The sequence below is a fragment of the Phyllobates terribilis genome, unplaced genomic scaffold (genome assembly GCF_046119375.1).
Source record: "Phyllobates terribilis strain yellow unplaced genomic scaffold, ASM4611937v1 Scaffold_1__5_contigs__length_1240528914, whole genome shotgun sequence".
NCBI lineage: Eukaryota > Metazoa > Chordata > Amphibia > Anura > Dendrobatidae > Phyllobates > Phyllobates terribilis.
The window spans coordinates 1000294439-1000306089 of NW_027362761.1; the positions used below are offsets into that span (position 1 = coordinate 1000294439).

The window sequence follows — 11651 nt, forward strand, 5'->3', positions numbered from 1 at the left end:
GGAGCTGAGGACTTGATGGTGGGCTGCAGCTGCAATGGGATGTGAGTGGCAAGATATTAAAGTTTCTGACTTTTGAATTTCCTTGTCAAATGTGAACGATTTGCTAAATTTGAGTATCAGTAGATTAATTCATCTAGTGTCAATTGAGCAAAATGATTAAGATCTCAGAATAGAATAACCATCCAAATACTTTCTACCCACGTATATGGAAAAAGAAGGGCTTCACTGGAGATGAGTAAATCTGGAAATTTGAATTCACCAACTTCTTTGAATTTTTTTTTCAAGAATTCAGTTTGTGGCAATCTTATTTACCTCAAATCAAATTAATAGTTTAAAAATTTCAATTTGTCCTGAAAAGACTTGTGTGACAATGAGGTCTCTTAGTAATGTATACAACCCATTTCAAACTTTTTAACGAGAGCATAGCAACATCCAATGCTGCACATACACTGCACACTCTATTGACTCCAAGGCAGTGCTTACATTTTCTACATATATTAGCTTCCTCCTGATATGTTATTTATGGCTTGACTGTACATTTACCTTAATCATCTGCAAATCAATAACTCTACAACAGTTAAGATGCAAGTGACAGTATCTCATGATAACCAGCTTTTTCATAACACTTGTACTTTTACAACAGTTGGAGGCATATAGTTTTTTACTTATGGTAACTCGCAGTGGAACAAACAATGCTGGAAAGATGATAGACAAAGAGGACATTGTAGACTTTATGTTGACCTGCAGATAGAGCTAAAGCTAATGTGAGATACAGAATAGTTTCATCTTGTGAAAGCAGAAAAAAAGTTTAAAACACAGAATTTATAAGTCAAAGACTTTACATTTACTGTACGTGAAGACTCAGTAACACTCTCAGGCCTTCTGAATCTATGTTACCATTAACATAAATATGTATAGTAATAGAGATGAATGTATCTTCTGAAACTCGAATTCCCCAGTTTCTCTGAATTTGGTCAGGAAATTTGATTGTCAGCAATCAATATGCAACAAATCGGAAGTTCTCCGAACCCTCCAATTTCCCTGGAAAGATGTGTATGACCCCCTAAGTCACAATGACTGTACCCAACTGTATCCAACTCCTTCCAAGCTCTTTAATACAAAGACAAACTTAATAATGTCTATTAAATGACTATTTTTTACTGTTCTTTTCCACTTTTTAAGACAATTCTCCCTGTTCCCAAAAAGGAGCAACCCAAAACTGTTAGGTAAATGCCAAAAAAATAATAATAGCAACAAGCCTCATGCACCACTTATTGGTGTGACAAATATATACATTAAATTACACTAATAAAACATGAGTGAATAAATGATTACTGTGCAGTACTGTGTGTTATACGCCGTCACAGGGTTAAACTACTATATTTTTTTGTTAGTATTGGAGGCGCTATTTGGCTACTTACTATCAAAGGCAGCGAATTTTTAGGACAGGAACCACTAAGTGTCCATAGTAGATGTACTAAATAAAATAACCTATGGTTTAAAATTCGCGCTAATGGTAGTAAAAGAAGGATTCGGGAGAAGGAATGACTAAAAAGTATTTTTATTGATACAGGTATTTAAAAACAAAAAAGGGGCTAAAATAGACGATATAAGAGGTTGATAAAAATTAATAAATAAATAAATATGGTTCTGAGTTAAAGGATAAAACGGCTTTCCATGGAGTCTTGAGGTAGTTGATGCTTGAGTAGCAAAAAGGGTGGACCTGGTAAAAGAGAAACCGTGTTACGGTATGGTAATATGGTGTGGTATCGCTGTACTTAAAGTATCGGTTCTTGATGGGTTTGGTATTAGTGTGGGTTACCTGTTATGATTAGTCTGTGTATCCTTGTGGTAACCCTGAGGCTCTTTAGACGGTGGACTCTAGTGTCAGTGGGAGGCTTCACATATTCTAGATACCTGGGGTGCAAGAGAAGTACATTAGAACTTGAGAGTAAATGGCTAGACGTTATTAGTGGAAGTTGTATTTTACCTGCTGTTATTGTGACGATCGGTGGGCAACAAGGACAGAGGCGTGCGGTATTTGTATTTCTTGGACCGTGATCCGCAGGGAGCCACCTATAGTGGTGGACTAGTCCGGGATGGATATGGTCCTAGGATCGTAGAAGATGTAGGTTGGGTATTGTAGGCACTTGGTTCTCAGGAGGTACGACAAAATTAGGACTTACCCTAAGGTAGATGAGTTCTATTTGAAGTTTAATAGTCGTTGTTGTCCTTATAAGGGATGCAACAGGTGGGTCTGGTTTGTCCCTGTCCTTGTGAGAAAGGTGCAGCAAGGTGCTTCTGGTGGTACTGACGATGTGGCGTCTATGTTGTACCCCTTATCCTGTTTGGGAAATTAATGGAGGGTTAGTGTTGAAGGTATAGTGGGATTGGTCTGCAATTATTATGTTATATACCTTATTTCATGTATTGCAGACATAGGAGGACAGGTGCGTCGAGTATTCCGGTGGTACGGAGGGTGCAGCAGGAGGCTCTGGATGAATTATGCAGCAATGGTTCTATGGTAGGAGGCTCTGATCCTGGATACCAATTAGGTGCAGTAGGAGGTTCTGACTGGGGGATCAGACGGTCATGCAGTAGTCAGAAGGTGCTGTCACGATGTAGCGGAAGGCTGTGGTAGCAGGATAAATACAGGGCAGACCGTGTGGTCTGTGGGTCTGCCTAGGATACAGTACTGAAAGTTAGAGTATCTGCTCCTGTCAGTTATGTGTGATAGCAGGCGGTGGGGGCCGAGGCCCGAGGTTACTTACAGTCTGCAGTCCCGCGATTGTCAACAAGTGATAGAGCCCGGGGCGAGAGCGGAGTCCCGGCCGGTGACCGCCGCAGCTCGCTTGCTTCCGGGTAGGTAGAGCGGGAGAGAGAGAGAGGTGGGAGAGAGGGAGGAGGCACGCTTTCGTTGAAAGTGCGCGAGAGGGGCAGAGTGACGCGCTGTCACGTGGTAAGCAGCGTGCACTCAGTACGGAGGCCTGAGGGGGCCTGCTCTGCTGGGTCAAAGATTTTCCAACGCGTTTCGACAGCTGCGGCTGTCTTCATCAGGGATAGTCTGGCCCAGTGGGTGGTGTACTTTATATACCTGAGGGTGCTGACGTCATGGTAGCTGTCAATCATTAAAGGCAAACAATTCTATTTCGCTGTTGAGTCCCCGTGGTCTCAACGTGTTTAATTTAAAAATCCATTCGCTTTCTTTTTTTGACATGCTTTTTATAAAGTCACCTTGTCTCCAGTGTTTATGAACTATTTCTATGCCCACCACTTGGATTCCTTGGGTGGATCCTTTGTGTTTTTCTAGAAAGTGCTTGGAGAGAGGGTGGCCTGTGAATTTGTTCTTAATATTCCTTAGATGTTCATTGATTCTGGTGCCCATGGCTCTCTTGGTTCTACCTATGTACATTTTATCGCATGGGCATACTAGTCCGTAAATGACCCCCGTGGTGGTACATGTGATGAAGTCTGTGATGGGATATGACTCTTTGTGGTGGCTAACTATTTGTTGTTTAGATGGTTTCAGGGTTTTACATATTTTACATTTTTTACAAGGGAAAAAGCCTATTATTTTTTGTTTAAATGGGGTAACTGTTTGTTTATTGGCAATATTGTGTTTTATGGTGGGAGCTATGATTGACCCTAGGTTCCGTGCTTTTTTGAATATGAACCTTGGTCTGTTAGGCATCTGGTCACCAATTGTTTTATCGTCTTTAAGTGTATACCAGTGTTTTTCTACGATTTTCCTAAAGATATGGGTGTTAGCAGAGTAGGGGGTGATAATGGGAATGGTCATATTGTGATTGGTTTGTCCTGATTTGTTGGTGTTTGTCTCAGTTAGGAGATTTTGTCTGGGTATTATGGCTATTTTTTCTTTGGTATTTTTTAGGAATTCTGCATTGTATCCTTTTTCCAGGAATTTGTTAGTGAGTAATTTTGCTTCATTATTAAAATCTTGATGTTTGGAGCAATTTCTGTGGAGGCGCAGATATTGGCTGCGGGGGACATTAAGCAGCCAATTGGGAAGATGACAGCTGTCTAGTGGAATATAGCTATTAGCATCAGTGGGTTTATGGTATGTGCGAGTCCGTATAGAGTTGTTTTCCACATAGATATTGAGGTCTAGGAAATTGATAGTAGTGGTGCTAGTGGTTGAAGTGAATTCCAAAAAGAATTCGTTATTGTTGAGTTCTTGTATGAATAGGTCAAGAGATGCTTGGTCTCCTGACCAAATAAACAATATATCATCTATAAATCTCCGCCATAGGACCAGGTTCGCATGAGGGAGACCTCCCGGGTGGATGGCTAGGGATTCCCACCAGCCAACATAGAGGTTGGCATAGCTGGGTGCGAACCTGGTTCCCATGGCGGTGCCCCACTGCTGGGAGTAGTAGTCCCCCTGGTAGAGAAAGTGATTGTGTGTTAGGATGAAAAGCATACAGTCTATAATGAATTGGCTTTCTTCTGGGGGCATTTTTTGGTTGAGAAAATGGAAAGAGGCTTCACATCCTTTGGTGTGTTGGATGTTCGTATATAATGACGTTATGTCCAATGTTCCTAGAATGTAGTGGCTTTCCCATGGGGTATTGTTCAGTATACGAATAGCATGTGTGCTGTCTTTCAAATGTGATGGAAGGGTTGGGACTAAGTCCTGTAGGTGATGATCCACCAGCCTGGAAAGGTTGGATGTCAGGCACTGAATGCCAGAGATAATAGGCCTTCCTGGTGGGTTTATATCATCCTTGTGAATTTTTGGTAGATGATAAAAGGCAGCTAGTCTTGGATATTGGATGTTCACATATTCAAATTCATTTTTATTTAGGTAACCTTCCCGAAGTCCTTTTATAGTTAGATCTCGTAGTTCTTTTTGGTACTTGCTTGTTGGGTCGGAGGGGAGTATTTGATAGGTTCTGTGGTCTCCTAGGAGTCTTAATGATTCCCTGTGGTAGTATTCTTGGTCGAGAATGACTATGCCCCCACCTTTATCGGCTGGTCTGATTACTATCTCATTGTTTTTTTGTAGTTGTTTCATGGCACGGATCTCTGGTTTAGTAAGGTTATTCTTAAATTTTTGGCATTTTTTATTGTTAATTTTGCGAATGTCGTCTGTAACATTTTTTTCAAAGGTCTTGATTGCCTCTGAATATTCTTGAAGAGGGTGGAAGTTGGATTTATTTTTTAGGGAGGTGTGTTGGAATTTAGGTGGTTCCGCATGGTCTGATGTTTCAGGAATATCTTTCTTTTTGGTGTAATATTTTTTTATAGCTAATTGTCGTAAAAACTTTTTAATGCCTATATATGCTTGGAATTTATCAAATTGTGTAGATGGGGCATATTTTAGGCCTTTTTTTAGTAATGCATTTTCGTTGTTAGTTAATTGGTGTTTGCTTAGATTAAAGATGGATATTTGGTTATTTATCTCCTTTGGTTTGTTCTTTTTCTTTTGGGCGAGTTTCCCTCCCCTAGTGCCTCTTTTGCATTTTTTCTTGTGGCCATCCGAAAAAAATCAACGTTACTGGTATGTTTTCGTATTAATGGGCGTGAGGTGGCGGTGGCGGTGACGGTAGGAACTGGGGTTGCAGACAATTGCGGAGGGGTTGCTTCTATGTGGGTAGGTTGTCCATGGGCTGAGGGTGGAGAAATAGTATGATGTGGAGTTTCATCAATAGTGGTAAGAAGAGGCGAGAACCTATTGTGGGTGCTAATTGGGGTGATGATATCCTGTGGAGTAGGGTTAGTCTGGCTTGAACCTGGTTTGTTTAGAATAGGGGGGGATTCTATGTCCGAAGTGGGGTGGATAGAGATTCTGTCAATGGAATTGAGGGAGTTATTCGGGCTTCCGACCACCTCATCCAGGGTTTCAAAAAAGTTTAGTGGTTCCCTATCAGGGCGTTGGGTAGGGAGGGGGACTGCGTCTCTACCAAATTTGGCTCTTTTCTTTTCGACTATGTCATGTTCCTTCTGGTTGATTCTGCTTTTAATGCTGTTGGTTAGACTTAGGATTTCAGGGTGGTTCTGGTGTGGTTTTATTTCATTGAATAGTAAGTTAATTTTATTTTTATTTTCCATCAGCTGTCTTTTCCTTTTATTGATTATGAACCGAACGGCTTGTGTAGAGAAATTATGGAACATGGAGTTCCATTCCTCCAGGGTGGTTGGATCTCCTATGTCTCCCGATAGGGCTTTGGTCACTACCAGGCCGGAGGGTATAATATTGAAGGCCAGGTAGTGTTCGAGGGTGGCGACTTCCCATAAGTCCCTCATTTCTTTTAGTAATAATTGTTCTAAAGTCCTAAGTGAATCTTTTATTGATTTGATGGTTTCTGGGTTGGTAGTTATAGTTTTTTTCTGGGTATTATTGAAGAAAAGTTGGATGTTTTCTATTCTTTCCTTCCTGTCATGCCAGAGGTCTCCCATTGTCTTGAGTTCTAGGTTTGAGCCTAGCAGCCTGTTCAGTGGTTCGGGGGGAGTAAAGAGTGTTAGTATTGGAGGCGCTATTTGGCTACTTACTATCAAAGGCAGCGAATTTTTAGGACAGGAACCACTAAGTGTCCATAGTAGATGTACTAAATAAAATAACCTATGGTTTAAAATTCGCGCTAATGGTAGTAAAAGAAGGATTCGGGAGAAGGAATGACTAAAAAGTATTTTTATTGATACAGGTATTTAAAAACAAAAAAGGGGCTAAAATAGACGATATAAGAGGTTGATAAAAATTAATAAATAAATAAATATGGTTCTGAGTTAAAGGATAAAACGGCTTTCCATGGAGTCTTGAGGTAGTTGATGCTTGAGTAGCAAAAAGGGTGGACCTGGTAAAAGAGAAACCGTGTTACGGTATGGTAATATGGTGTGGTATCGCTGTACTTAAAGTATCGGTTCTTGATGGGTTTGGTATTAGTGTGGGTTACCTGTTATGATTAGTCTGTGTATCCTTGTGGTAACCCTGAGGCTCTTTAGACGGTGGACTCTAGTGTCAGTGGGAGGCTTCACATATTCTAGATACCTGGGGTGCAAGAGAAGTACATTAGAACTTGAGAGTAAATGGCTAGACGTTATTAGTGGAAGTTGTATTTTACCTGCTGTTATTGTGACGATCGGTGGGCAACAAGGACAGAGGCGTGCGGTATTTGTATTTCTTGGACCGTGATCCGCAGGGAGCCACCTATAGTGGTGGACTAGTCCGGGATGGATATGGTCCTAGGATCGTAGAAGATGTAGGTTGGGTATTGTAGGCACTTGGTTCTCAGGAGGTACGACAAAATTAGGACTTACCCTAAGGTAGATGAGTTCTATTTGAAGTTTAATAGTCGTTGTTGTCCTTATAAGGGATGCAACAGGTGGGTCTGGTTTGTCCCTGTCCTTGTGAGAAAGGTGCAGCAAGGTGCTTCTGGTGGTACTGACGATGTGGCGTCTATGTTGTACCCCTTATCCTGTTTGGGAAATTAATGGAGGGTTAGTGTTGAAGGTATAGTGGGATTGGTCTGCAATTATTATGTTATATACCTTATTTCATGTATTGCAGACATAGGAGGACAGGTGCGTCGAGTATTCCGGTGGTACGGAGGGTGCAGCAGGAGGCTCTGGATGAATTATGCAGCAATGGTTCTATGGTAGGAGGCTCTGATCCTGGATACCAATTAGGTGCAGTAGGAGGTTCTGACTGGGGGATCAGACGGTCATGCAGTAGTCAGAAGGTGCTGTCACGATGTAGCGGAAGGCTGTGGTAGCAGGATAAATACAGGGCAGACCGTGTGGTCTGTGGGTCTGCCTAGGATACAATACTGAAAGTTAGAGTATCTGCTCCTGTCAGTTATGTGTGATAGCAGGCGGTGGGGGCCGAGGCCCGAGGTTACTTACAGTCTGCAGTCCCGCGATTGTCAACAAGTGATAGAGCCCGGGGCGAGAGCGGAGTCCCGGCCGGTGACCGCCGCAGCTCGCTTGCTTCCGGGTAGGTAGAGCAGGAGAGAGAGAGAGGTGGGAGAGAGGGAGGAGGCGCGCTTTCGTTGAAAGTGCGCGAGAGGGGCAGAGTGACGCGCTGTCGCGTGGTAAGCAGCGTGCACTCAGTACGGAGGCCTGAGGGGGCCTGCTCTGCTGGGTCAAAGATTTTCCAACGCGTTTCGACAGCTGCGGCTGTCTTCATCAGGGATAGTCTGGCCCAGTGGGTGGTGTACTTTATATACCTGAGGGTGCTGACGTCATGGTAGCTGTCAATCATTAAAGGCAAACAATTCTATTTCGGTGTTGAGTCCCCGTGGTCTCAACGTGTTTAATTTAAAAATCCATTCGCTTTCTTTTTTTGACATGCTTTTTATAAAGTCACCTTGTCTCCAGTGTTTATGAACTATTTCTATGCCCACCACTTGGATTCCTTGGGTGGATCCTTTGTGTTTTTCTAGAAAGTGCTTGGAGAGAGGGTGGCCTGTGAATTTGTTCTTAATATTCCTTAGATGTTCATTGATTCTGGTGCCCATGGCTCTCTTGGTTCTACCTATGTACATTTTATCGCATGGGCATACTAGTCCGTAAATGACCCCCGTGGTGGTACATGTGATGAAGTCTGTGATGGGATATGACTCTTTGTGGTGGCTAACTATTTGTTGTTTAGATGGTTTCAGGGTTTTACATATTTTACATTTTTTACAAGGGAAAAAGCCTATTATTTTTTGTTTAAATGGGGTAACTGTTTGTTTATTGGCAATATTGTGTTTTATGGTGGGAGCTATGATTGACCCTAGGTTCCGTGCTTTTTTGAATATGAACCTTGGTCTGTTAGGCATCTGGTCACCAATTGTTTTATCGTCTTTAAGTGTATACCAGTGTTTTTCTACGATTTTCCTAAAGATATGGGTGTTAGCAGAGTAGGGGGTGATAATGGGAATGGTCATATTGTGATTGGTTTGTCCTGATTTGTTGGTGTTTGTCTCAGTTAGGAGATTTTGTCTGGGTATTATGGCTATTTTTTCTTTGGTATTTTTTAGGAATTCTGCATTGTATCCTTTTTCCAGGAATTTGTTAGTGAGTAATTTTGCTTCATTATTAAAATCTTGATGTTTGGAGCAATTTCTGTGGAGGCGCAGATATTGGCTGCGGGGGACATTAAGCAGCCAATTGGGAAGATGACAGCTGTCTAGTGGAATATAGCTATTAGCATCAGTGGGTTTATGGTATGTGCGAGTCCGTATAGAGTTGTTTTCCACATAGATATTGAGGTCTAGGAAATTGATAGTAGTGGTGCTAGTGGTTGAAGTGAATTCCAAAAAGAATTCGTTATTGTTGAGTTCTTGTATGAATAGGTCAAGAGATGCTTGGTCTCCTGACCAAATAAACAATATATCATCTATAAATCTCCGCCATAGGACCAGGTTCGCATGAGGGAGACCTCCCGGGTGGATGGCTAGGGATTCCCACCAGCCAACATAGAGGTTGGCATAGCTGGGTGCGAACCTGGTTCCCATGGCGGTGCCCCACTGCTGGGAGTAGTAGTCCCCCTGGTAGAGAAAGTAATTGTGTGTTAGGATGAAAAGCATACAGTCTATAATGAATTGGCTTTGTTCTGGGGGCATTTTTTGGTTGAGAAAATGGAAAGAGGCTTCACATCCTTTGGTGTGTTGGATGTTCGTATATAATGACGTTATGTCCAATGTTCCTAGAATGTAGTGGCTTTCCCATGGGGTATTGTTCAGCATACGAATAGCATGTGTGCTGTCTTTCAAATGTGATGGAAGGGTTGGGACTAAGTCCTGTAGGTGATGATCCACCAGCCTGGAAAGGTTGGATGTCAGGCACTGAATGCCAGAGATAATAGGCCTTCCTGGTGGGTTTATATCATCCTTGTGAATTTTTGGTAGATGATAAAAGGCAGCTAGTCTTGGATATTGGATGTTTACATTTTCTACATATATTAGCTTCCTCCTGATATGTTATTTATGGCTTGACTGTACATTTACCTTAATCATCTGCAAATCAATAACTCTACAACAGTTAAGATGCAAGTGACAGTATCTCATGATAACCAGCTTTTTCATAACACTTGTACTTTTACAACAGTTGGAGGCATATAGTTTTTTACTTATGGTAACTCGCAGTGGAACAAACAATGCTGGAAAGATGATAGACAAAGAGGACATTGTAGACTTTATGTTGACCTGCAGATAGAGCTAAAGCTAATGTGAGATACAGAATAGTTTCATCTTGTGAAAGCAGAAAAAAAGTTTAAAACACAGAATTTATAAGTCAAAGACTTTACATTTACTGTACGTGAAGACTCAGTAACACTCTCAGGCCTTCTGAATCTATGTTACCATTAACATAAATATGTATAGTAATAGAGATGAATGTATCTTCTGAAACTCGAATTCCCCAGTTTCTCTGAATTTGGTCAGGAAATTTGATTGTCAGCAATCAATATGCAACAAATCGGAAGTTCTCCGAACCCTCCAATTTCCCTGGAAAGATGTGTATGACCCCCTAAGTCACAATGACTGTACCCAACTGTATCCAACTCCTTCCAAGCTCTTTAATACAAAGACAAACTTAATAATGTCTATTAAATGACTATTTTTTACTGTTCTTTTCCACTTTTTAAGACAATTCTCCCTGTTCCCAAAAAGGAGCAACCCAAAACTGTTAGGTAAATGCCAAAAAAATAATAATAGCAACAAGCCTCATGCACCACTTATTGGTGTGACAAATATATACATTAAATTACACTAATAAAACATGAGTGAATAAATGATTACTGTGCAGTACTGTGTGTTATACGCCGTCACAGGGTTAAACTACTATATTTTTTTACTTCTAGTTTGAACTTTTTTTTAGCAAAAGGGAACAAACAAAAAATGCCAGGTAAATCCCAAAAACCAGTGACAGAAACAAAAACAACAGGCAGCAGTATTGGTATGTCGTGTATGTACGTAAAATTAGACTAATAAAGCAAGCATGCAATAAATCAGTACTATTGTATGTGTGACACACACTTAGAGGCAGTAACAGAGTTCATTTTTTTTCTTTCAACAATATTAGTAGATGGCTTCTGAATAAATGAAAAATAGTGTGTAAATACATTTTAGGAGCACTAACATTAGAGATCTTTCTAAATTTGGATTTGCTAAATTGTTCTAAAAAACTTGATTTGCAGTGAATACACTTGAACAAATCTCGATACTGGAAAGCTTGTAATTGCTCAGAAAATACACGTGGGGAATAGGAGAGAGAGAAAACTCTGCTCACTTTAAGAACTTACACTTTACAAGCCAGAAAGAGAGGGGTCCCTGCTGGCCATAAGAGCTAGCACTATAAAGGCAATAAAGAGAATGTAGTGGCGGCAGCAGGAGTGGGTCGATGTTGCGGGCCCCGAGCCTGGAGGAGGGGGTGTTCAGTGGTGCAAGGCTGCAGCGGGCCCCTGGTTTTCACAAAATGTAGGCGGAGTACCCGCACTTCCCATTGTTTTCATTGCGGGGGACCTCGGGAAAATGGCCGCCGGAAGCGACGCATGTGCAATTTGACAGCTCAGCTCCCAAGATCTTGACTTCCGATAAAACATATAAGCGCCTGATAAAACTTATAAAACTGATAAAACAAGCAGCAGATGCCAGGTTGTATTCCTTCCTGGCCGTGACTTACAGTATATTAGACACGGTGACTCT

The 11651-nt window shown here is 41.4% G+C and overlaps 2 long non-coding RNA genes across 2 annotated transcripts; both read right to left on the reverse strand.

Moving 5' to 3' along the window:
• Positions 1-1820: 1820 nt before the first annotated feature.
• LOC141172246 (uncharacterized) lies at positions 1821-2886 on the reverse strand. The gene is made up of 5 exons (XR_012252444.1): positions 2772-2886; positions 2418-2682; positions 2187-2344; positions 1991-2111; positions 1821-1917 (listed from the first exon to the last, which is right to left on the reverse strand). It is a non-coding gene; the product is annotated as an uncharacterized lncRNA (long non-coding RNA).
• A 4026-nt stretch (positions 2887-6912) lies between these two features.
• Positions 6913-7960, reverse strand: LOC141172250 (uncharacterized). The gene is made up of 5 exons (XR_012252445.1): positions 7864-7960; positions 7510-7774; positions 7279-7436; positions 7083-7203; positions 6913-7009 (listed from the first exon to the last, which is right to left on the reverse strand). It is a non-coding gene; the product is annotated as an uncharacterized lncRNA (long non-coding RNA).
• Positions 7961-11651: the final 3691 nt, after the last annotated feature.